This window comes from Phacochoerus africanus, chromosome 6 (assembly GCF_016906955.1).
Source record: "Phacochoerus africanus isolate WHEZ1 chromosome 6, ROS_Pafr_v1, whole genome shotgun sequence".
Classification (NCBI taxonomy): Eukaryota; Metazoa; Chordata; class Mammalia; order Artiodactyla; family Suidae; genus Phacochoerus; species Phacochoerus africanus.
This window is the reverse complement of record NC_062549.1, coordinates 83,909,742-83,936,292: the sequence shown is the minus strand read 5'-3', so window position 1 is coordinate 83,936,292 and position 26,551 is coordinate 83,909,742. Positions and strand designations below refer to the sequence as shown.

Sequence of the window (26,551 nt, the reverse complement as noted above, 5' to 3'; positions counted from 1 at the left end):
TTAATGACAGAGGCCCGGGCAGTGCCGATGCCCTTGGCGGGAGATAGAAAAGTTCTTCTGTGCGTACCGCAGGCTGTGGCGGTTGCAGCCACTTTGAGCAGCAGCCGGACCTCCGGCCCTGCTGACGCATCGCTGTGTGGCACCGGGGCTGGGCCGGCCCGAGCAGCTCAGACACTGACCCCAGCCTGGCTCCCACTCCAGGCTCAGCCGCAGGTAGGCGCGGCCAGGGAGGGTGATGTCTCCGTGGACACAGGAGATGGATGAGCTGCGCTACCAGGACACAGATTCAGATGTGCCAGAGCAGTGAGACAGCAAATGCAAGGCCAAATGGACTCAGAAGGAGGATGAGCAGCTAAGGGCCCTGGTAAAGCAGTTTGGGCAGCAAGACTGGAAGTTCCTGGCCAGCAACTTTCCCACCAGCACTGCCAGTACCAGTGGCTGAGGGTCTTGAATCCAGACCTTGTCAAGGGGCCATGGACCAAAGAGGAGGACCAGAAGGTCATCAAGCTGGTCAAGAAGTACAGCACGAGGCAGTGGACGCTGATGGCCAAGCACCTGAAGGGCTGGCTGGGGAAGCAGTGCCGTGAGTGCTGGCACAACCACCTCATCTGCGAGGCCCACAAGGTGCTGGGCAACCGCTGGGCTGAGATCGCCAAGATGCTGCCAGGGAGGACAGAGAATGCTGTGAAGAATCCCTGGAACTCCACCATCAAGAGGAAGGTGGACACGGGAGGCTTCCTGAGCCAGTCCAGAGACTGCAGACCCCCCATGTACTTGCTACTGGAGCTGGAGAACAAGGACCACCAGAGTGCATCCTCCTTGGAAGGCCAGGGAAATCTCATGACAAGCTGGCCCCCAGAGTTCCCTGCCCTGAAGGAGGAGGAGAGCAGTGAGGAGGAGGCCACATCAGCTGCCCCCTCCCAGGAGCAGGAACCTGTCTCCACAGAGCCGGACAGGGTGCAGACACCAGAGCCCCAGGAGAACTTGTCCAAGCACGAGGACCAAAAGGACTCCCTGCTGGAAACCAGCCTGCTCTACAAGTGGGTGGTGGAGGCCACAAACATCCTCATCCCTGCTGTGGGGTCCGGCCTTTCCAAAGCCCTGGACTTGGTCGAGTTAGTAATGTTGGTCACAGTGGCGGGGGGGGGGCACCCACGGAGGGGGCACCCCCAGCAGGGAGTGCTTCTCTCCTAGGCAGCACTCTTTGTCCACTCATTGTCTCGATGACACGGCCAAGCTGATGCCAAGTGCCCAGCCCAGCGCCAGGGCCTGGTGACACCAGGGTAGTGGCCATGCAGTCCATGCCCTTGGGGCGCTCCTGACACTCCTGTGCAGCACTGGATGGGGATGGGAAAGAGCATTTGAGGCCATAATACAGCATGGAAGGGCGGGGTGTTTATGGCAGCACAGGTGTTTGGGTGTCCCTGGGAAGGCCCCTGGAGGTGCCATGGTTTGGGGCTGGAGTGGTGAATGGGTCTTGATGGCTCAGGTGGAGCAGCTTCTGAAAAACACCCTAGAGGGGACCGTACCTCTTGATGTGACCTCCCAGCTTCATCAGCCAGACCTGCAATGTGGAGTAGGTTTCAGGAGGTGGTGGACAGGAAGCTAGTGACGAGGGGGCAGAGAACTTCAGTGGGCGGTGCCCCATTTGCCTTCCCACTTGAGTTTCTTCCTCAATGGCTGAGAATAATGATGCCATTTATTAAATATCTGCTAAATGCCAAAAAAAAAAAAGAGTTAATGATAGATCTCAAAAAAAAATCAGCAGATGAAGTAGCAATAACTATAGATGAAAGATATAAAGAGAAAATAAGAGATATGGAGGATAGGGAGTCCTCCATACTAACACACTAGTATCCATGAGGATGCAGGTCGATCCCTGGCCTTGATCAGTAGGTTGATACAAAGTTGCCCTGAGCGGTGTAAGTCACAGATGTGGCTCAGATCTGGTGTTGCTGTGCCATGGCCTAGGCCAGCAGCTGCAGCTCTGATTCAACCCCTAGTCTGGGAACTTCCATATGCTACAGGAGAAAAATTAAAAAGTGGGAGGTTAAAAAAAAAAATGAGATGTGGAGGATAAAATGAGAAAGTTGAAACTGAATCTAATTGTAGTTCCAGAGAGAATAGAGATCATTCTCAGCTGTTATCAGTTCAAGTACATACTAGCTAAGAATTTTTTAGAACTGATGAAAGGCATGAATTCTCAGCTTTAGGAGGCACAATAAAAGGCCAGGCAGGGCAGAAAAAAATTCTATACCTAGATATATTATAGTGAAACTGCAAAAAAAAAAATCGCTATAATGAGAATATCTTAATAGAGGACAAGAATTGATAATTGCCCATTAAAAGAGCTACACTTCACAAGACTCAGCATCATATGGAAGACTGAAAACAGTGAAATTGTAAAATGCTGAGGGAAAATTTTTACGGTTAAACGCTTGTCCAAGAATAAAGATGAAATGACTCTTTTTTGGACACATAAAGACTAAATTGGCTACTATCATACCTTCACTAAAGGGACTTTTAAAGGATGTATTTAAAGAGGAGGAGGGAAGTTGAACGCAGAAGGAAAGACAGATGCAAGAGGGAATGGTGAGCAAAGAAATCAGTAACATGGGTAAGTCAAGTAAACTCCACACCTATTTTAAGACCTTGGTACATGGTAAATTCTTGACTAACAGATAAATGATTCATCAGTTTTCCTGAAATAGTATGCTTCCTTATTCACCCATAGCAAATGGATTGAGTTTTCAGAATTTTTCGTAGAAAAGCTGATTCTCAATAGGACTCCCAGCACGATTGTCTTATTTTGCAAAGAGACACAGTCCATCTCCAGGATGTGATCTGGCATGGCTGAGTTTCTTGCAAGATTTGTGTCAAATTATAGGCTGCTGAGCAAAGTTTAATTTAGGTATTAACTAACCTTACCCTTATACACCAAGATCCTAAATGTCATTCCTGATTTATAGTTTGGATCTGGAATTTCTGTGCAGAGTGTTCCCAGGTTTCACATCTGTTAATTAGAAGATGATTCTAATTTATTGTTTCTGAACCCATGCTAATCTAAGGAAAATGTTATAAACGTAATTAATAAAATAGAACTTAATGCTCTTTAGATGGCCGAGAACATCAGAAACCAGAAGCCTAGTCTTTCTGCCATATGGCTGGCCCTGACTTTAAGATGTATCTACTAGACAAAAATTGTTTTAACTGTTGAATTTGATATGCTATCAGGAGTATACTTATGGTAGAGTTTGCCTAGGGGGGCTGCTTTTATTCAAAATTAGTAGATGAGTTCTCTGAGCACATACTCTTGTCTTTTTGGAAATAGTTTCTTTCAAGGAGTTTGTTTTATTGTGGACATAAGCTGATATCCCTAATCTAATTTTTAGTGACTTCCTAGGTACCATTCATTCATTCAACAAATATTGTTGAGCACCTGTCATATTCTACCATGGACTAAGGTTGCTGTTGTGAACAAGACTGATAAGATGCCTGTACCCTGGGAGCTTGCCTTTTAGTGGAGCAAATAATAAGTTTTAAAATTATGGGGAGGAGTTCTCCTGTGTCCCAGTGGGTTTAGAACCTGACTAATATCCATGAGGATTGCGGGTTCAATCCCTGGTCTTGCTCAGTGGGTTAAGGATCTAGTGTTGCCATGAGCTGTGGTATAGGTATCAGACATGGCTCGAATCTGGCATTGTTGTGGCTGTGGTGTAGGCCAGTGGCTACAGCTCTGATTGGACCTCTAGCCTGGGAACCTCCATATGCCGCAGGTGTTGCCCTAAAAAAGAATAAAATAAAATAATGAGAACATAGAATAAAATGGCATGACATGGTAATGACTGGAAGTGGGGGAGGTGTTCTTTAGAGTGCATGGTCAAAAAAGGCTTCTCTGAGAAGATGACTTTCACACAGAGACTAGAATAGCAAATACAAAGAAACCACCTGGGCAGAAGCAGCCTAAGCTGAAGTTAGAGAAATTACAAAGGTTTTAAGGCCCATGAACTTGGTGTGTGTCCTTGTGGTGGTGTAAGCACTTAGAGTATGTTTACATGGTGGCTTAACATGGCCTAATATTTTGTGGAAATTTATTTTGATTTTATGATGGTGTGACAATCACATCAGATTGTCATAGCTTAAATTACTATGTTTACTGACGCAGATGTTCTAAATTACCCTCATTTTTATTCTTTATTCATTTTTATTCTTTATTCAGCCAGTGGAACTAAGTTGAGTTATAAATCTAGGTTTTAACATAGGAAGATGAGATAATGACAAAGGATCATAGTGTCTTTGGTATAAAACTTAAAAGGCAGTACCTGAAACCCCAAATTGTGTTACAGAATTAAGTATGTAATCTATTTTTTAGAATAAACTTTATTCCATAAATATCTTTTATTATTTATTTATTTATTTATTTTTAGGGCCGCACTCATGGCATATGGAGGTTCCCAGGCTAAGGGTCCAATTGGAGTTGTGGCTGCTGGCCTACACCACAGCCACAGCCATGGAAGATCCCAGCCGTGTCTGTGACCTACGCCACAGCTAATGGCAATTCTGGATCCCTAACCCACTGAGTGAGGCCAGGGATTGAACCTGCAACCTCATGGTTCCTAGTAGATTCATTTCTGCTGCACCACAACAGGAACTCCTTTTTTTTCTTTTCTTAAGATCTAATTTCTTACAGGTTTTCAACATAGGAAAGGAATCCTTAAAATTTCATGAAAATTACATTTTATCTTTTGAATTGAAATATGCATATGTTGTACCCTTTTTACAAAAAGTAAAAACATTTCTTAGCTTTTACTCAGATTATAGATTTCTAATGACTGTTCTAGCTTTTCATCTAATAAAGCATTTCAGGGTCAGAATCACGTCAGGTTGATCTTTCTGGCCTCATGAAAAAGAGTATAGAGCCCTATATCTAATAATTTTTTAGATTATTTGTTGAGTGAATGAAAGAATGAATTAATATATAAACACATTCTAAAATGATCCTTAGAGAATAATGACCAGTAGTTGGCATACTTAAAAAGATGACATGACATTGATCACTTTTAAAAGTGACTTTATAAAATTGTTGGAAAATATTTTTGCAAAAAGGATGTGGTCAATTTGAAGAGTGCTTACATCGACTAAGAATCAGAAAATGAATCTGAATTTCACCTGTGCCATAACTCACAACGTGTCCTGAAATAAATTATGTGACCTTGTACACAGTTTCCTAGTTGTACAATGAAGGGATTGAACTGATTGTCACTAACATTTCTCTCTGTTCAAGAACTCGAAGATTTTTATCCTTTGCTATTTGTAAGAACCAAGAAATAAAAGTTATCTTTTACCTAGATTTGATTCTAAATCTAGAGGATGATGGTGCTTACGCTATACTTATTAAATGATAAGGGAAAGCCTTGGAGAAGGTTTAGTAGTGTGCACAAGCTGATTATGTTATGATTAGTTTTGCCACTTCTGTTTTCTTTAATGGCCCATACTCTTCATCTCCCTGTTTGATTTTTCTCTAAGTATGAAAATTAGTACAGACAAAAGATATGTTTTTAAGAAGGGGCTCAACCATTATGATGTCTTGATGTTGATAGCCTCTAAGTATAAGGAGATTGTGTAAAGGGTAGTCTATGATACAATACTTTTTTTTTTAAAGTTTTTTAAATAAAGGTGGGAAGAGGTTCTAGGTGCTTCTCTCTTTCACACTAAGCATAACATTCTCTTTTATAGCATATTAACATATTGTTGGAAAATTTTTCTAAAGTGAAAATAAAATCTGTTTAATGGTAAATTCCAGCTTAGAATAGAGATTTTTCTTTTAACTCAGTGCATTTAATTACATTTATAGTTGTGCAATGATCATCACAACCCAATTTTATAGCATTTCTGTCCTAAACCCCCAGCCCATCCCCTCACCCCCAACCTGTCTCCTTTGGAAACCATAAGTTTTTCAAAGTTTGTGAGTAACTGTTCTGCAAAAAAATTCATTGTGTCTTTTTTTTAGATTCCACATGTAAGTGATAGCATATGATGTTGGTGTCTCATTGTCTGACTGACTTCCCTTAGCATAATTTTTAGGTCCATCCATGTTGCTGCAAATGCCATTATTTCTTTTAATGGCTGAGTAATATTCCATTGTGTAAATGTACTGCACCTTCTTTATCCATTCCTCTGTCGATGGGCATTTATGTTGTTTCCATGTCTTGGCTGTTGTATATAGGGCTACAGTGAACATTGGAGTACATGTATCTTTTCGAGTCATGGTTTTCTCTGGATAGGTGCCCAGGAGTGGGATTCCTAGATCAAAGGGTAATTCTATTTTTAGTTTTCTGAGGAATTCTATTTTTTATTTTATTCTATTTTATAATAGAATTTTATATTTATATTTTATAATATTTTATAATTCTATTTCATAATATTTTAAAATATTTATTTTATTTTATTTTATTTTATTTTATTTTATTTATTCTATTTCTGAGGTAATTCTGTTTTTAGTTTTCTGAGGAATCTCCATACCGTTTTCCACAGCGGTTGCACCAACTTACATTCCCACCAACAGTGTAATAAGTTTCCCTTTTCACCACACCCTCTCTAGCATTTATTGTTTGTAGACCTTTTGATGATGGCCATTCTGGCTGGTGTGAGGTGGTACCTCATAGTGGTTTTGATTTGCATTTCTCTAATAATTACTGATGTTGAACATCTTTTCATGTGTTTTTTGGCCATCTGTATGTCTTCTTTGGAGAATTGTCTATTTAGATCTTCTGCCCCATTTTGTGATAGGGTTGTTTGGGTTTTTTTGGTATTGAGCTGCAGAAGGTGTTTATAAATTTTGGAGATTAAGCCCTTGTCAGTCGCTTCATTTGCAAATATTTTCTCCCATTCTGTGGGCTGTCTTTTCATTTTGTTTGGAGAATAGAGAATTTTAATAGTTTTATTTTATCTCCTAAATAGTCTGGGGGAGTAGATTATCTGAGTGATATTACTCTGGGGGTTCTTGTCCCTTCCTCGTGAGCAAAATGAAGTCTGGCTACCCCTATTTAAGTGCTGTTGGCTTGGAGCTCCTGATATATGGCATGTCTGTTCCACTGTCCTGCTTGTTTTCTCTCAAATTCGTGTTAGAAAATTGTGTGTGTGTATACACACATGTGCACACACTCCCAAATACTTGTTACCTTAATTTTCTCTTAGTGCTGCTAGACTGGAGAGACAGAGCTGTTGAGGCTTCTTATGGGCTCAAGTCAAGTAGATTGTTTTTTTCTTCTATCTTTCTAGTGTCTTTTGTGATATCTATTATATGAGAAGGAAGAATTACAATATAGACTATATACTAATTCAAGACTGGATCTTGTTCTGATTTAGCTAAAATGTACCCTACTTAATGCTTGGAATTTTTGTATTGACTTTCATTTTGAAAGTTAATGGCACTTGCAGTGTACTTTGGGTTTACTGTCGACACTGTGTAAACAGGGTTAATAGTCATCTGCTGGTGGGTTAATGGCTTTAGGATTTTCATCTTGGGCTTCAGAAATTTCTGCCATTATTTTTGTGGAGTATGAATACAACTTCAGATGCCAAAATTGAAATAAAATATTTCTTTTAATGGTTTTCTGCTGAATAAGTTGCTTAGTGTTTGATGTGAATGGATTGTAAATGGCCTTTTTCTCTACCACATTGACTGGGGAAGTCCTTCAGGGTCCTTGTGAATTTTTTGTTGTAAATTATCTGGTGAGTTAGTTTGAATATGAGTTGAGCAGAATCTATGATAGAGGTATATTCTAGAATTACTGTTTTCTACTAGAGTTCAAAAAGGGTCTGTAGTGGCTGCCATAATATTAAAAAATCAGAGTTTCCACTGTACCACAGTGGGACTGGTGGCATCTCTGCAGTGCCAGGATGCAAGTTTGATCCCCAGCCCGGCATAGTGGGTTAAAAGATCCTGCATTGCTGTAGCCGGGCTGGGGATCAAACCTCTGCTCAAATCTGATCCCTGGCCTGGGAACTCTGTATACTGGATGGCAGCCAAAAATGAAATAATAAAATAATCTTTAATATTTTAATTTTGTCTCAAAACAAACCATACACATAGAAATTTTATGCACAGTTGTCACAAGTTGACAAAGAGTTACCATACTGAAGGAACTAGATTATCAGTCAAGACTCAGAGGAAGGACCATATCTTGTCAGTTCCTCCAATAAGCCTTTTTGCATTCAGGTAAAATGAGACTTAAATTCAGGCAAATGGAGAGATGGATAAAATAATCCAGTTTTGTTTTTTGTTTTTCCTAAGCAACCTAAGCTTTTTTGTTTGGCTTATATTTTTTGTTTTTTCTTTTTGGCTGCACTCCCAGCCTGTAGAATTTCCAGGACCAGGGATGGAACCTGTGCCACAGCAGTGACCTGAGCCTCAGCAGTGACAGCACTGGGTCTTTAACCCGCTGAGCCACAGAGGAACTCTGCAACCTAAGTGTTTTATTTGAAAATCTTCTTTTGTGTTTGCTTGTTTCTTCTTTAATTACAGAACTTTCTCTCATTGTAACAAAATCTTATGTTGTAAACCAATATTGCCATTCCTGCCCAACTTTTACTTGTTTTGACCTTTCCTATAATTTTCTCTGTTTAACCTAGTTTTAAGAACCTAACTGGTTCATCTCAGTCCTTCCTTATCTGAAGCAGAAAAAGTTCTTTTTGGGAAGTTTTTTTGCAACAAGTTAACAAAACAGCTTTGTATTCCTTTAGTTTTTATTTGGGTAGTTAAGTAAAAGATGGTCATATTCTTGGGAGTCAGCCAAATATATTGTGAAAGTAAAGAATTCAACTAAAAAATATTTGTTAATTGAGAGAAAAATAGAGATGTGTATACTAAATACTAACCATTTGGTGTAAACCGACTAGTCCTTTCTCTATATACATGTGTATGCCTATAACTATAGATGAAACTAAAATTATGTAAGTCATCTAACAGATTCCCATTTATATGCAAAGCACTGTCTTGTGAAATATGGGGACTGTTTGGACTTCATTGACTTCTTATCATTGGCTAATTTTTGGAAAATTATAAGCTAGAAGTTTTGGTGCAAATATGCAAGTATATAACTAAATTGATATACAAAACAGGAAAGAATAATGGAGACTGAAAGGTTGTGTACAAATAACAAAACCAAATTTTTGAAATTCCAGCTTGTCCATCATGTACGCATATATTAGGATTTTTCAGAGTTGGCTGAACATAATGTGGCAATGACACATTAGCTGAAATAATCCTTAGTAAAATCTGATGGCTCTATAAAATTTGTGTACATCAAATTAGTAACTCTTAATAATGTGCATATATATGTTATTGGTAGGTTGCTTTCAGCTTCAGATGGTGGAAACTGAAACAGCTTAAACACAGGGGAACTGACTTGGTTCACATGATGAAGAGGGCAGAAACTTCAAGGATGATAGGACTGGGTTCTTTTCATTTTTGTGTCCTCAGGTTCTTTCCCTTAAGGTTGCAAAACAGCTTCCAGCAGCAACCAGGACAATATGCTTCCTTGCTCATGTCCAGAGAAAGGAGAGTAGCCACTTAACTCTCTATATTCAGAGTGAGAATAACTATCTCAGAAAGGTTCCTTGATTTCTTCAGCCAGAATTGATTACAATCCTGGGATACAAATCACTAGCTAGGGGAATGAAATGAATCATTCATGTCTTTCCCTTGAACTGAATGTCATTGCCCTTATCCAAGTGAGAGAGTTGGAATGGCAGCCAGCATGTGCCACTAGTGTGCAGCTTGCAATCAGACATCAGAATCAGTGAAATTGGCATTTTTTGGATCAGTTCTGGCCCAATAGTGGCACAAAGACAGTACTTTGGCAATCACTGTATAGTGAGAAGTGGACAAAGGATGGGCCCCAAAGAATACCAATATTTAATAAAGAGAAAGAGGAGCCTGTGAATCAGTTTTCTCCTTAACTTTATTCTGTATTAACACTTTGATTTTAAAAAAAGGAAATTATACTCAATGTCTTGTAACCTATAATGAAAAAGAATCTGAAAAAAGTTGTGTGTGTGTCCGTAAAACTGGATCATTTTACACCTGAACCTAACCCAACATTTTGGTTTTGGTTTGGTTTGCTTTGGTTTGGTTTTGGTTTTAGGGCTGCATTGGTGGCATATGGAAGTTTCCAGGCTAGGGCTCAAATTGGAGCTACAGCTGCTGGCCTGTGCCACAGCCACAGCAATGCCAAATTCAAGCAGTTTCTGCCACCTACACCACAGCTCAGGGAACACCAGATCCCCCCTTCCTCATAGATACTAGTTGGATTCGTTTCCACTGCACCACAAGGGGAACTCCCAAACACAACATTTTGAATCAACTACACTTCAATTTTAAAAAAATCCCCCCAAAAATAAGGAAAAATAGTTATACGACAATAGTGATGACCTTAGGATTTGTTTTCTTTATGTTTCATTTTCCAAAAGAATAGCAATTGCTGGAAATAAGTTAGGCTTAGAAATTGAGATTTGAATTTATCCCATAAGTAAAAAATGCTTCTTGAGTATTTAAATTAAAATGTTCTTATAATTCAAGTATTTTCTAACTTAAGAAAATGACAAGCAGGGAGTTCCTGCCACAGGTTTGATCCTTGGCCTTGCTCAGTGGGTTTAAGGATCTGGCATTGCTGTGAGCTCTGGTTGTAGGTCACATACACGGCTCAGATCTGGCATTGCTGTGGCTGTGGTTTAGGGCAGCAGCTGCAGCTCCGATTCAACCCCTAGCTTGGGAATCTCCATATGCTGCATGTGCGGCCCTGAAAAAAAAGGACAAAAAAGGAAAAAAAAAAAGAAAAAAGAAAAAAGAGAGAGAAGAAAAAGAAAATTACAAGCAAGAAAAAACAGGTCAAATGTATTTTTTTTCATTTCCTGCCCCTTGTTCCAAAGTCAAGTAAGTTTCAGCATATTTCTTACCAAAACAGATCAAAAAATAATCTTGATCGTAAGTAAACAGATACTCTCTTTTGAATTTCCTGGATTTATTTTTATTTTTTGTAAATTGTGACTGGTCTTCAATTCACTTAAAATAAGATTTTAAAGGTACATTTTGCAGGTGTAATACTGGAGGTATTTAGAAATTTATTTTAAATTATGAACTTAAAAACTGTTCAGTTGACTTGAATTCATCAGTGCTAATAGCATATGGGACATTTGATTTACCCAGTGATTTTTCTCCATTGTACCTCTCTGGTCACTTTAATGTTACTACTTGGGCTGGGGTTTTGTTTGTTTGTTTGTTTTTGTTTTTTTGTTTTTGGAAGTGCTGCCCATTGTCTTCAAGGAAATAGGGAAGGAATTTTAAATGGGTATATAGAAATTAATAGAAAAATGAAAAGAGTATTTTGGAGTGTATGAATTTGTGATGTGTTAGATACTAGGATAGTTGAACTACATCCACGTATATTTCTTAAAAATTTTTTTCTTACAAGCACAGTCATCCCTGGGCATTGGGGAGATTGGTTTTAGGACCCTGGTGGATACTGTATGCAAGGGTGCTCAAGTCCATTGTATAAGGGCACAGTATTTGCATATAACTACACATATCCTCCCATATAGTACTTTAAATCATCTTTTGATTACTTATAATATCTAGTACAATGTAAATGCTGTTTAAATACAATGCAAATGCCATGTAAATAGTTGCCACCAAGTGGCAAATTCAGGTTTTGATTTTTTGGAACTTTCTGGAATCCTAAAAAATATTTTTGTAATTCCTGCTGTGGCTCAGTGGGTTAAGAATCTGACTGTAGCAACTCAGGTCATTGCAGAGGCGTAGTTTGATCCCTGGCCCGGCACAGTGGGTTAAAGGATCCCGTGTTGCTGCATTTGTGGCATAGGTCGCAGGTGCAGCTTGGATTCACTCCCTGGCCTGGGAACTTCCATATGCCTCAGGTACGACCATCAAAAAAAAATTTTTGTTTTTATTTATGTTGGTTGGTTGAATCTGTGGATGCAAAACCCACAAATAAGGAGGGCCAGCTGTAGTGAGGAATATTAAAATTTATGACTCAAACTTCGGGTTCATCCCTACAAATGTATTTTCTATTTTGGAAAAATGATTATTCTCTTTTTTATAAAGTAATAAATGGTTAGGTTTGCTGCTTTGTGCTTGAAGACTGCAGTGGTTGGAAATGGGTTGTGATTGTTAATGGACTGTGAATGGCGATGGATTGAATGTCTTATGTGCAAGGACCCTCCTCTTCTTGAGTAATCAGGAACAGACACTTCTGACTTTCTTTTTGTGCTTAACATATATAGGAAGGACAGACAGGATGAACTACTGTTAATCTCTGCATATCTTTTAGACAATGAAATACTAGTCAACAGATTTATTTCAGGAGGCCATTGAGTTCTCCTTTACATTGTATTTTGTTACTATGTCTTAACTTAGTTCCAAGGGTTTGAATTTTCTGTTTCATATTTCAGCCTCCTCTGAGGTTTGACACTGTAAATCAGTGGTTCTCAAATTTCAGCATGCATTGAAATCTTCTGGAGGGTTGAAAGCAGATCACTGGACCTCCCACCCCCAGAGTTTTTGATTCAGTAGGTCTGGGGTGGGAGGCTGAAAATTTACATTTCTAACAGTTTCCTGAGGATGCTCATCTAGGTACTGCCCTTTGAGAATCACTGCTATAAAAACATTTAATGAAACCAAGGAAGAGTCATATCGAATTTATTTAGGGAAAATATAACACTGTATTTACTACTATTTAGATTAGACTTAATATTGTTTCTCTCTGGATGTTGGTTATTACATTAAGTGACCTACAGGGAATACTCTCATAAGATGTATTTCCTTAAGAGTTCCTGCTGTGGCACAGTGGGTTATGGATCAGACTGCAGTGACTCAGTTCCCTGCAGAGGCATGGGTTTGATACCCTGGCCCAGGAACTTCCATATGCTGCAGGTGCACATATATATTTCTTTAGTAAAAGAGTGGTTACCACTTGGTAATTGACATCTTGTAATTTTTCAGACATATTACTTGCTGCTGCTAGGCTGAAAGCTACTTTTGGACTAGAAGAAAATAAATACTTTTTATTATTTTGCTTAATGTTTCAAGTAAAGATGGATTTTTTCTTTTTATTTGTTCTTTACTAAGATACCCTAATTGTTATTTCACCTAATGGATACTGAAACTTTTTAAGCCAGTAGGAGGCCAGTACACAACCTCTTTGACATTACTAGCTGTGCATGTTTCTATGGAAACTCAAATAGGGACCAGCAGGATTACTTTTCTAAGGGCCACACCTGGCATATTTGCATTCAATTTAAGGTGGGGAAATTTCAAAGGAGTGAGAATCTGTGGTGGACTACCAGGAGTTTGTCAAGTTTGTAACCATCTCATTGGTTTAAAGGAAGAGTGGGTGGAGTTTCCTTATTCATCATAGTTCCTGCTCTGGAGGATTGATGGGTGTGCTAAAGGCAGTATTTGTTTTGCGTATTTAGTTGTCAGTGTGGTTCTGTTTTGTTTTTTGTTTTAGGTATATCCTCTTAACAATTTTAAAATCCTCTTAAAGAAGTTAAAGTATATACAGATCAGATGTGGGTTTTTTGGGGGGTGTTTTTTGGCCATGCCCACAGCATGTGAAAGTTCCTGGGCCAGCGATCAAACCCATGGCATAGTAGTGACTGAAGCCACTGCAGTGACATTACTGGATTCTTAACCTGCGCACCACAAGAAAAGTTCAGATCACACTGAACTTTTTAATTTTTTTTAAGGGAGAGAACTTTTTTTTAAGGGGATAAAAAATTCAGTTTCTTTTCAGTTATGTAACATAATAAAATGTCTTAGTAGATTTTTGACCATTGTTGGGAAATTGTGGTCGAATTTTAATGTTGATCCCTATTTTCAAGTATTAATGGCTTCTGTGAATCCCTTCTCTTTCAAAACAATTTCTTTTTAAAAGAAGAGTTTGGGGAGTTCCCCTTGTGGCTCAGTGGAAACGAACCCGACCAGCATCCACGAGGATATAGGTTTGATCCCTGGCTCTGCTCAGTGGGTTAAGGAACCAGCATTGCTATGAGCTGTGATGTAGGTCACAGATTCAGCTTGGATCCTGAGTTGCCATGGCTTTGGCGTAGGCCTACAGCTGTAGCTCTGATTTGACCCCTAGCCTGGGAACTTCCATATGCTGACCTGCCATCCTTAAAAAAAATAGTTTGAGGAGCTTCCTCTCTGGCGGTATGGGTGGGATCCCTGGCCTGGCACAGTGGGTTAAGGATCCGGTGTTGCCACAGCTATGGCTTAGACTTGATCCTGACCTGGAAACTTCCATATGCCACAGGTGCAGCCAAAAAATTAAATAATTAAATAAAAATTTAAGAGGATAGTTTGATTTTGTTTGCACCATTGAACTTGATTAGCTCTTGGTTCAAAGTTTTATGAAGTAGTTAGGAATATCACTGAATGTATAGAGAAAATTACTCAGGCTAGTGACTGAACATTGAGTACAGTTATGTAAAACCTACATGGTTTTCATTAATGTTATACTACTCAATCAGTTATACTAATTTATACCAATTATACTAATTAGTTGTACTAATTCAAACAAAGCTGCAGTAGAGGTAGATCAATGCACTTACCAACTCCTCTTCATCTGTTAAGGCTACATAAAACTACTGTTCAGGGTTCTGAAGCCTCGTGGCAGAGTGTGATGGTAAATTTACACACTTGTGTGTGCCAAGTATTAACCTTTCTCATTTTCTAAAGACAAGGTGTAATTTCACACCTTTTCCCCAAATACAGTGAAAGCAATCTATGTCCATCTATATCTAGGTCTGTCTTCTCTGTGTGGTATAGCCAATTGAAGTAGATACTTATCACTTTGGGGGGGGTTAATGTTGGATTTGGGAGTCCTTTTTTTTTTTTTTTTAGGTTAGTGAAATATATACCCTTTAAAGAAAATACTAAGTAGGCTATTTTATCTAGCTTCATAAAAGAATACCGCCTTATGACACATTTTCCAAGGACTTTCTGATTTCCTTCCAGGTTCCTCAAGTAAGGGCAGGTGCTAGCTCCCCATTTTGTAGATGAGGAAGTAGGCTCATGAGAAATGTCTGTCCCTAATCACTTTATGTTTAGGCAGCTTGCCATACCTTGAGGGGTAGTCCGTTGTTTCCCACTGTTTCTGATTGTTCCCCCTTAAAGTGTTAGGTTATTTTATACAGCTTACTCAGTCTTGCCTTTTTCTCTTTTTGTATTCATAGACTGGAAAAGTAAGAAGAGCTTTCCTGCCTTTTTAATTACCAAACTACTCTCAGTTTTCAGTGAATCAATTCAGAGAAAGAATGCAGTCTTTCTGTACCTGGTAAATATTTTCTGCTAATGAAAGCTATTAATTTAGTGGCCTCTGATAAATCCAGGTGTTATGATGATTGCCTTTAATTTTGTGGAATGACCATGAGAATGACTTATGAAATATATCTGTATTTCATTTTTAACTGTGAAATTTGTTTGGTATTTACTGATGTAATAGAGCTATGCATAGAATGCCTGTGCCCTAGCCAACAATGGAAACTAGTTTAGGATTGGCCCTGGTACTTAGATTAGGCTCTGATTTCTTTTGAAAAAGTTGTGAAATTAATGCAAATAAGGTACTTGCTAAGTGTCATCTTTATTGTGATAATAGTAATAGTTAATAATTAGTAATAATCCTTATGTGGTAGTTTAATAGAAGTATTTTGTAAATAATGGTTTTATAAAATCTAGTACTCAAAATATTGTAACCTACATTTTACAGAGTGAATATTAGAGAGATCAAGCAACTTGTTTAAGGAAGTTCAGCTAGCCAGTGTAGAGCTGAGATCGAAATCTAGATCAAAATGAGACTCCTAGTCTAGCGCCTTTTAAAAATTCTTATTTTTTATGTACCTTAATTATAAATTAACATGCATAAGGGAATAAATAAACCGTAGTGACATTTCATGTGGATTTTCCTTTTGTATAACTGAAAAATGTTAGTTTTGCCACAGAGATGAAATGGTTTCATTTATTCTACATAAAATATTTAATCTATTAAATAACGGTATTAACAATCATTAATTAACTTCTAGATGCTGTTGAAGCTTTTGGATACATTTTGTTCAAAACTGAGGAGAACCCTTGGGCATATTATTGTACCTGTTTTACAAATGAGGAAACTGAGGCTTTGAAAGCATCATATGGTTGAGTAACTTAGAGCTGGAGTTTAAACACAGTTTTATCTGATTTCAAAGCCCATTACTAAACTATTTATTTTTGGAATTAAAATTTAGACATAAATCCAACCTATCCCACATTAACTGATACTGCTTATAGAATTATTTCTTGAGTCACCCATCCAAAAATCCAAGTATTTCAGAGACATATTGATGCAGTGTGGAGAAATCATAAAACCGTATCTTCCCCTCTAATGATCTTAACTATAGAAATCATATTAGCTATTTTATAATGTAATTTAAAGGTGTAGATCTTATTACCACTCAAAAAAAGGTATTTATATAATACTTATATATTATAAACATATGTTTAAACTAAAGCAATCTAATTTGAGCAAATCCAAAGGTATATTTAGTGTGACTGAACATTTGTCTCCATGTTTTTACTTGGTTGATCATCAATCATTATTTTAGGGAGTTCCCTGGTCTAGTAGTTAAGACTCTGTGCTTTCACCACTACAGGTCTGGAAACTGAGATTCCACATCAAGCCACTGCATGCTGTGGCCCAAAACAAACAAATAGAAAACAATGATTATTTTCCTTTTTTTCGTTTTTTGTTTTTGTTTTTTAGGGCCACACCTGTGGCATATGAAACTTCCCAGGCTAGGGGTTGAATTGGAGCTGCCACTGCTGGCCCACAGCCACAGCAACTCCAGATCCGAACCACATCTACAACCTACACCATAACTTACAGCAACACCAGCTACTTAACCCACTGAGTGAGGCCATGGCTTAAACCCACCTCCTTATGGGTACTAGTTGGGTTTGTTACCATTGAGCCGCAACGGAAACTTCGTAAGATATTTTTAAAAGAGACATTTCAAAATAGTTGACACTTTTAATGAAAAAAAATTGATATTTAAGCAAAGACTCTTATTTAGAAATTAAGACATTTCAAGTGTCTGGTTGGTTTGGGATAAATAAAAGCTTATTAAATGAAATTGTGATGATGAAAGTATAAAGAAAATTACTCTTCTTTAGTAAAATACTCAGAATACTTGAGTTTGCCCAGTTCAGGAGAATCTTTCCCTTAAAAACCTGACTCATCCACTGAAAATCACCTTTCCCCAGGAATCTTTCATTAAATTACAACTACCACCTGCCTAGTCAAAAGAGGATGGGGATGCACAGGACAATGAGATAAATATAATGAGATATAGCTCATGTCACATAACTGTTTCGTTCCTGGTAGTATGGAGATCTTATAGCAAAAAATTGTAATATAAATGCATTTTAATCTCTAGTATTTAAAATGAGAAATGATATAAATTGGATTACCTAGTACCTTTCTGTTCTGGATAGACATATGTTAGAACTTTATAGAAGGTGAGATATGTTGACAGATTTTACTTTATTTAGTTAAATTCTTATCTAACTGGAGTTTATGCAGGTAGAATGAAATTTATTGATATTGTGACATTATGATGAGATTACAAAGTTACTTAGCTACCCTAAGTATGAGCTTGCAGCTAGCTACTCATCATCCTCTGAGTAGAAGGGATGGAGGTTAAGAAAGCCAGAGCAGCTAACATTCGTTGAATTCTTATTTGGTTGGGCATATACTAGACACATGCACATGTACGCATTCATTTTTAATATACAGAGAAATGTGGAAGTACAAGAAGTAGAGCAAAGAGAAGAAAGCATTGTGCACAAAATTTTGTCTTGCTTTTTGTTTGGATGGTCAGCTTGTTAAACCCTTCATATTCTTTTGTCATCCACTTTTGGCCAACCAAGTGCTGTTGACTGTTTCCAGTGCTCTGGTACACAGCTGCCTGGGATGGCTGAAGAGTGTTTTTTGTGACAAGAGGGCCATCAGTGGGTGTTTTTTTTGAAGGGAAGGGTTAGATTTTAAGTTTTCAGAAGACTGTAGTTGACAGTACTATTTGATGTATTTTAAATTTTGCTAAGAGGGTAGATCTTAGTTAAGTGCTCTTGCCACACACTCAGAAAATTTTTTTAATTAAAAAATGTGGGGTGGAGGAGTTCCCGTGGTGGCGCAGCAGAAACGAATCCAGCCAGGAACCATGAGGTTGCGGATTCGATCCCTGGCCTTGCTCAGGGGATTAAGGATCTGATGTTGCCATGAGCTGTGGTGTAGGTCACAGATGCGGCTCAGATCTGGCATTGCTGTGGCTGTGGCATAGGCCAGCAGCTGTAGCTCCAATTGACCCCTAGCCTGGGAACCTCCATATGCCATGGGTGCAGCCCTAAAAAGCAAAAAAAAAAAAAAAAAAGTGGGGCAGGGACATGAAAGGAAATTTTAGAGCCGAAGAATAAGTTTATGGCTTTAATTGTAGTCTCACAGATGAGTATTTATCTAAAAATGTATCAAGTGTATATCTATTAAACTTGTATACATTAAAAATGTACAACTTTTTGTATGCTAATCATACCTCAATAAAGTGAATTTTTAAGTTTTCAAAAGAGAAACTTTATACTTAAATGTTATAAAAATTAAAACATGAAAAAGAAGAAAAAGGAAACCAACTTCTACTTTAGCTATATTCAGCTAGTCCTAACATTATTAAAACTCTGCTCTTACCATGTACAGCAAAAGATAATTTTCTGGCCTATGGATTAAAATTCACTTAAAAGGCATGGAGATATTAAAGAGCATCACTTAAAATTTTTTATTGTAATAGGAGAAAAATTATGAGAGTAGCATTTATTGAATATCAAGAGATCAGAATAATACTGTTATTTTTATAATTCCTATAATTTCAAAATAACTTATATTCTCATTTTAACTTTAAGAACAACCTTGGGAGACAGCATAATCATTCCTATTTTTCAAGTGAGAAAACAAAGGTTCCAATGTTAAGTTTCCTAGGGATGTTATAATAAAGTAGCACAAATTGGGAGGCTTAAGCAATAGAAATGTATTATCTCATGGTTCTAGAGGCTGAAAATTTGAGATTAAAGGTGTTGTAGTGTTGTTTCCTTCTAAAGCTTGTGAGGGAGAATCTGTTCCATGCCTGTCTTCCCTCTGTACGTATCTGTATTCAAATTTTCCCTTTTTTTTTTTTTTTTTGTCTTTTTGCCTTTTCTAGGGCCGCTCCCGCGGCATATGGAGGTTCCCAGGCTAGGGGTCTAATCGGAGCTGTAGCCGTCGGCCTATGCCACAGGCACAGCAACACAGGATCCGAGCTGTGTCTGCAGCCTACACCACAACTCACGGCAATGTCGGATCCTCAACCCACTGAGCAAGGCCAGGGACCGAACCTACAACCTCATGGTTCCTAGTCGGATTCGTTAACCACTGGGCCACGACAGGAACTCCTCAAACTTTCCCTTTCTTAAAGGATAGCAGTAGTATTGGGCAGAGACTCACCTTAATGACTTTATCTTGATCATCTCCAAAGACCCTATTCCCAAATATGGTCACATTCACAGATCCTGGGTGTTGGGCCTTTAACATCTTTGGGGAGGATATAGTCTTAACTCATAATAGATGTTAAGTCCTTAGCTCAGGGTCTTTTAAGTAGGAAAGTTAGACAAAACACATTAAAGTGCCACTAAAATAGTAGTTTAGTATGGGTACATGATAATATACCCATAATAGCACAGTTAAAATTCATTTTCTAGTATTTTCTTTAACTGAAATTGTTTCAAAAATATTAAATAGAATTTTTGCTTATAACAGATTTCCAACTCTTTTTCTTTCTTTGTGTAATAAATAACTGATATGATACCAGCTATGGAAAGTTGCTCAATACCCAGTGCTTAGACCTGAGTATAAATCCAAACTTCCATTAATGCAATATAGTTTTAAAATGTGGACTTATGCTCCATATTTTGAGATGTCCAACAGAATGTTGTTTAATGTGTTTCAAGCGCACTCTGTTGCTAGATTATCGGTACATTTCGTAAGAATTGTAGTGTTGCCAGTGTTTATCTGCATCTTGTGATAAGAGATTTCTGAGGAATGGGGAGGGCAAGGCATTATTAGAATAATAAAACAGTATATGGTGGTTTGTTTCTGTCCCCCCCCTTTTTTCTCTTTGCTGTATCTCCCTTTTTCTTTTAAAGTGATTTCAGACTTATAGAAAAGTTGCACAATAACACAAATAATTTTTTCCATGAATCTTTGAGGTATGTCACTGGACTTGATGGTCCATCACTTCCAAATACTTCAGTGTATAATTTCTGCAAATAAGGACATTCTTCTATAGCCACGATACAAACATATGAAACTCAGGAAATTCACAATAATATGTTACTACCAGCTAATCCATAGACCATATTCAAATTTTGCTAGTTGTCTCAACAAAATACCCTTCAAAGAAGAAACTCCAGTCCAGGATCGTGCATTGCATGTAGTTGTCATGTCTCTTTAGTGTTCTTCCATCTAGAATAGTTGCTTAGTCTCTCCTTGATCTTCAGCACTTTGACACTGTGGAAGAATGCATTTATGGAATGTATTTCAATTGGGGCTTATGTGAAAGTGCTTCATGGTTAGATTCAAGTTATGTGTGAATGTATGGCAGAAACATCACAGAAGTGAAGTTGTATTCTCATGTGGGGGGGTGCACAGTTTTGATTTGTCTCCCTTGACTGGTGATACTAACTTAAATAACTTGATTAAGGTGATGTTTACTAAGCCTCTTTACTGCAAAGTTAACTTCTTCCCTTTGTAATTAACATGTATTTTATGGGGAAACTAAAATTTTGTCATCAAATTTTTACTCACCACATTTAGCATTAGTTTCTTGACTGAACTTATTATTACTCTGGTAGTTTCCAAATGTTGATTTTCTTGACATTCTATTGTAAGAAAATTTTTTCTCTTCTCCCTGTTTATTTACTTGTATCAGCACAGACTCATGAATTCCTATGAGCAATGGTTATAATTTATTATTATTATTATTATTTTTACCCAAGTTGTCCAGAGTTAGTCAATGAGAGACCTTTCATGCTGGCTTCTATTTCTTTTTCACATATTCCCATCATTTCTTTTTTTTTTCTTTTTTTGCTATTTCTTTGGGCTGCTTCCTGCGGCATATGGAGGTTCCCAGGCTAGGGGGTCTAATCGGAGCTGTAGCTTCCGGCCTACGCCAGAGCCACAGTAACGCAGGATCCGAGCCGTATCTGCAACCTACACCACAGCTCATGGCAATGCCGGATCGTTAACCCATTGAGCAAGGGCAGGGACCGAACCTGCAACCTCATGGTTCCTAGTCGAATTCGTTAACCACTGCGCCACGACGGGAACTCCCCCATCATTTCTTAAAGTACTTCCATGAGAAATTTCTTTACTAGAACAATAAAAGGAAAGAAATAAAAAATAAAATGTAAAGTCTCAGCAAAAGCAAACAAACAAAAAAAAACCCAGAAAGCCTCATTAAAGAACTAGAAAATATTAAGAACTAAATGGAAATTTTAGAATGGAAGACTATAGTAACTGAAATTAAAAACTGAAATAAAAAACTTCTGCTGTGAGTAGGCTCACAGCAGAATGGAGGGGACAGAGTGATTTGAGAGAACAGTAGAAATTACTCAGTCCAAACAAGGAGGAGAAATAGACCAAATGAGTGAACAGATCTTCAGGTACGGGTAAGACTGTGACAAAAAGAAGATTACAAGAGAAGAGGAGGAGGGCCGGACTGAGAAGTATTTGAAGAAATAATGGCTGAAAACTTGCTAAACTGGGAGAAGACATAAACCTACAGATCCAAGAAGCTGAACGACTTCCAAACAAGATAAACCCAAAGAAATCTGTAAGACACATCATCATAAAACTTATCTAAACTTAAAGACAAAGGAAATATTTTGAAAATAGCAAGAGAGAAATGACACCTTACCTGTGGTGGAAAAACAATTCTAATGATAGTGGGTTTCTCATCAGAAACCATGGAGGCTAGGAGGCAGTGGCAAAACATTTTTCAAGTACAGAAAGAGCTCAAAACCCCCAGGTTCTATATCCAGGAAAAATATACTTGAGGAATGAAGGAGAAATCAGGACATTCTTAGATGGAGGAAAGTAAAGAGAATTTGTTTCTATCACCCTTACCTTTAAAAAATGGCTTAAAAAGAAATAGTAGAGTTCCCATTGTGGCTCAGTGGTAATGAACCTGACTAGTATCCATTAGAATGTGGGTTCAATCCCTGGCCTTGCTCAGTGGGTTAAGGATCTGGCTTCCTGTGAGCTGTGGTGTAGGTCACAGATGCACTTGGATCCTGTATTGCTGTGGCTGTGGTGTAGGCCAGCAGCTGCAGCTCCAATTTGATTCCTGGCCTGGGATCCAATGCTTCAAGTATGGCCATAAAAATAAGAAAAAGAAAAAAAAGAAATACTTAGTTTTAAATTCACCAGAACATATTCAGGACTTGTATACTGAAAACTACAAAATGCTAATGGGGGAAGTCAAGGTAGATATAGGGAAGTAGAAAGATATACTGTGTTCATGGATTAGAAGACTCATCATAGGAAAGATGAATTTTTTCCCCACTTGATATACAGGTTTAATGCAATTCTTGTCAAAATCCCCATAAGATGTTATTTTTTTATTGAAGTATAATTGGTTTACAATGTTGTGTTAGTTTCTGCTGTACGGCAAAGTGATTCACATTCTTGGTTATCACAAGATATTGAGTACAGTTCCCTTGTTGTCTATTTTGTATATAGTAGTATGTATCTGTTAATCCTACTAAGGTTTCTCATAGATAAGATTATTCTAAAATTAATATGGGAATACAGAAGAATTAGAAAAGCTTACAAATTTTTGAAAAAGAATAAAGTGGGAAGAATCAGTCTTTGCAGGAATAAAAGCCTCAGGATATTAGTGGAAGCATTAACGCATTTGATCAGTGGAACAGAATAGAAAACCCAGAAATATCTATACAAGTACAGCCAGTGAACTTGTGACTAAGGTACAAAAACAATTCAGCAGAGGAAGGATTGTCTTTTTGATGAATGATTTGGGGAGGGGGGGGCGGTGGACTCTTCACCTTAAAGCTCACAATAGAATAAAAAGAGAAAAAAATTTTCAGGGTATTGGTCTTGGTGAACAGTTCTACATCATGACACCAAAAACACAGACCATAAAAGAAGAAATTCGATAAGCTGGACTTAATCAAAATTTAAAAATTGCTGTGTGCAACACTCTTAGAAGGATGAAAATTTAAGCTCCACAGTAAGGAAAAATGTTTGCAAAGCACATACCTGATAAAGGTTTGATAGCTGTAATGTATAAAGAACTCTCAAAACAAACCCTTAAGAAACCAAACCATTAGAAAATGAATTTGGGGGTTTTTAGAAAAATCCAAAAGAAAGGAATAAATATATCACTGAAGAGAATATGTGAATGGTAAATACACATAGGAAAAGTTGGTCCCAGATTTCTTGTTGTGGCTCAGTGGGTTACAAACCCGACTATTATCTGTGAGGATACAGGTTTGATCCCCAGACTTGTTCAGTGGGTTGAGGATCTGGTGTTGCTGTGAGCTGTGGTATAGGTTGTAGATGTGGCTCGGATCCTACAAGCTTGGATTTCTGTGGCTGTGGTGTAGGCTGGCAGCTGCAGCTCCCATTCGACCCCTAGCCTGGGAAACCCCCGTATGCTGCACTTGTGGCCCCTAAAAAGAAAAAAAAGTTGGCCCCATAAGTCAGCTATTCTTTAATGAACAATGATAACAAAAAACAGTAGCCTCCCAAAAGATGGTCCATAAGCCACTGAGGAAATGCAGATTAAGACTACCATCACCATTGAGGTATCAGTACATATACCTATTTTTATAAATTTTTTATTATAGTTGATTTACAGTGTTCAATTTCTGCTGTATATCAAAATGAGCCAGTTATACATATACATACATTCTTTTTCTCATATTATCCTCCATCATGTCCCATCACAAGTGACTGGATGTAGTTCCTTGTGCTCTATCTATAGCAAGACCTAATTGCTTATCTACTCCCAATGCAATAGTTTGCATCCACTGACCCCAAACTACCAGTCTATCCCACTCCCTCCCCTTCCCCATCAACCACAAGTCTGTTCTCCATTCCCATGAGTTCGTTTCTTTTTTTTAGATAGGTTCATTTGTGCCATGTATTAGATTTCAGATATAAGTAATATCACATGGTATGTGTCTTTTTCTTTCTGACTTACTTTACTTAGTATGAAAATCTCTAGTTCCATCCATGTTGCTGCAAATGGCATTAATTTGTTCTATTTTATGGCTGAGTAGTATTACATTGTGTATATGCGCCACGTCTTCTTAATCCACTCATTTGTCGATGGACATTTAGGTTGTTTCCATGTCTTGGCTATTGTGAGTAGTGCTACAATGAACATAGGGGTGCATGTGTCTTTTTGAATGAAAGTTTTGTCTGGATATATGCCCAGGAGTGGGATTGCTAGATCATATGGTAGTTTTATATTTAGTTTTCTGAGGAAATTCCATACCGCTTTCCATAGTGGTTGTACCAATAGTACATACCTATTAAAACAGCTAAAATAAAAAGTTGTGACAATACCAAATGCTGGTATATATTTAGAGAAACTGAGTTTCTCATACATTGAGGAAATGCAAATTCCTCAATGTATGAGGAATGTGGGAATGTCAAATGGTACAGCCATTCTGGAAAATATGTGCAGTTTTCTTTAAAACTAAATATACACTTATCATATGGCCACGCAGTCTCACTTCTGTGCATTTATCTCAGAGAAATAAAAATTTATATCCACATAAAAATATGTACATAAATGCACTTTGCATATTATAGATGAGAGTCCTTTATCAGATAATGTCGTTTGCAAATACCTTCTCCTAGGGTGGAGCTTGTGATTCTGTGTATATCCCATTCTGCTATAAACATTCTGTGAATGTTTATAGCAGCTTTACTTGTCATAACCAAAGACTGGAAAAAACCAAAAAGTTCCCCAGTAGGTGAATGGTTAGATGAACTGTGGTACATCCATACTATGGAATACTCTGTTGAGCAATAAAATAGAATGAACTATTGATATACAAAATAATTTAATGGATTTTAAGGCCATTGTGGTAAGTAAAACTGCCAACCCCAAAAGGTCATGTACTGTATGATTCCATTTGTATAATCTCCAAATGACAATGAGACAGATGAGTGATTGTCAAGGATTAGGAATAGCTAGAGGGAGAGGAATGGATATGCCTATAGTAGGGTGGCAGCAAGAATTCTTTGTAATGAACTAGTTCTATATTTTGATTGCAGTGGTGGTTACATAAATCTACACATGTGACCGTAGAATAACATAGAACTATACATACACTCTATACTGATTTCCTGGATTTGTACTGTTAGTTGTATTATATTATTAGTTATATAAGATGTAATCAGTGGGACAAATTGGGTGAAGGGTACATGGGTTAAAAACAAAAGAGAGGGACATCATCATTGCTGTGGGATTTTGGGGAAACAAAGAGTTACTTGACAAAAACAAGGGGAATGAAGGAAGATCTGAAATCATAACTTTTAAGCCTATCTTTAAGGAAGATCTGAAATCATAACTTTTAAGCCTATCTCTACAGGATATAGACTTTTCACAAGTTGTTAGTACTGTGAATGTTTATTGAATAAAATTGATGTTCTTGAAGGATGTGCCATTTTTATCCTGTGTCTTGATGTCCTCCCTGGCCCACAGCTACCTCATGCTATAGTCTAGGGTCTAGTCTGAGAAGCACAAGCACCTTTATCATCCTCACAGCAGCCTCATGAGAAAGATCATTTTATGGATGAGAAAAGCAGGTTTCAAAGAAGGAAAGTCTCACAGGTACTATATGGCAGTGTTACATTTCTCCCTGAAACCTTCTCATAAGGATCTTGTGGTTCTGTAAAACATAGAAAAACTAGCAGTGTAACAGAATGCTGATCTAAAAGTTAAGCAGGGTGTTTGGTTCTGTTCCCAGCAAAGTTATTGACTTGCAAGGAAATCCTTTTGAAGGGCTCTTAAAGATTTCTTGTCTTTGATTTCTTCATGTGCATGTTGACTTTAATTTTATCCTTAACATTGGGAAAAGGCCCATATATACTTTTAAATATCAGACGCTTGGCGTGCTTCAAGATTAGTTCTAAATAAAAGCAGTTATTGAGTTCCCGTCGTGGCGCAGTGGTTAACGAATCCGACTAGGAACCATGAGATTGTGGGTTCGATCCCTGCCCTTGCTCAGTGGGTTAACGATCCAGCGTTGCCGTGAGCTGTGGTGTAGGTTGCAGACGCGGCTCGGATCCCGCGTTGCTGTGACTCTGGCGTAGGCCGGTGGCTACAGCTCCGATTCAACCCCTAGCCTGGGAACCTCCATATGCCGCGGGAGCGGCCCAAG

General features: G+C 38.0%; 1 protein-coding gene across 2 annotated transcripts in view; it reads left to right on the top strand.

Moving 5' to 3' along the window:
* Nucleotides 1-26,551, top strand: part of POU2F1 (POU class 2 homeobox 1) — a 181,953-nt gene that overhangs the window by 68,910 nt on the left and 86,492 nt on the right. Inside the window, exon 1 of one of the 2 annotated variants that reach the window (XM_047784011.1) lies at nt 15,256-15,356. The exons of the other annotated variant lie outside the window; for it this stretch is intronic. The gene's annotated coding sequence lies outside the window, so the exon portion shown is untranslated. Of the gene's footprint in view, nt 1-15,255; nt 15,357-26,551 lie in introns of those variants that run through there. 2 annotated transcript variants of the gene reach the window in all.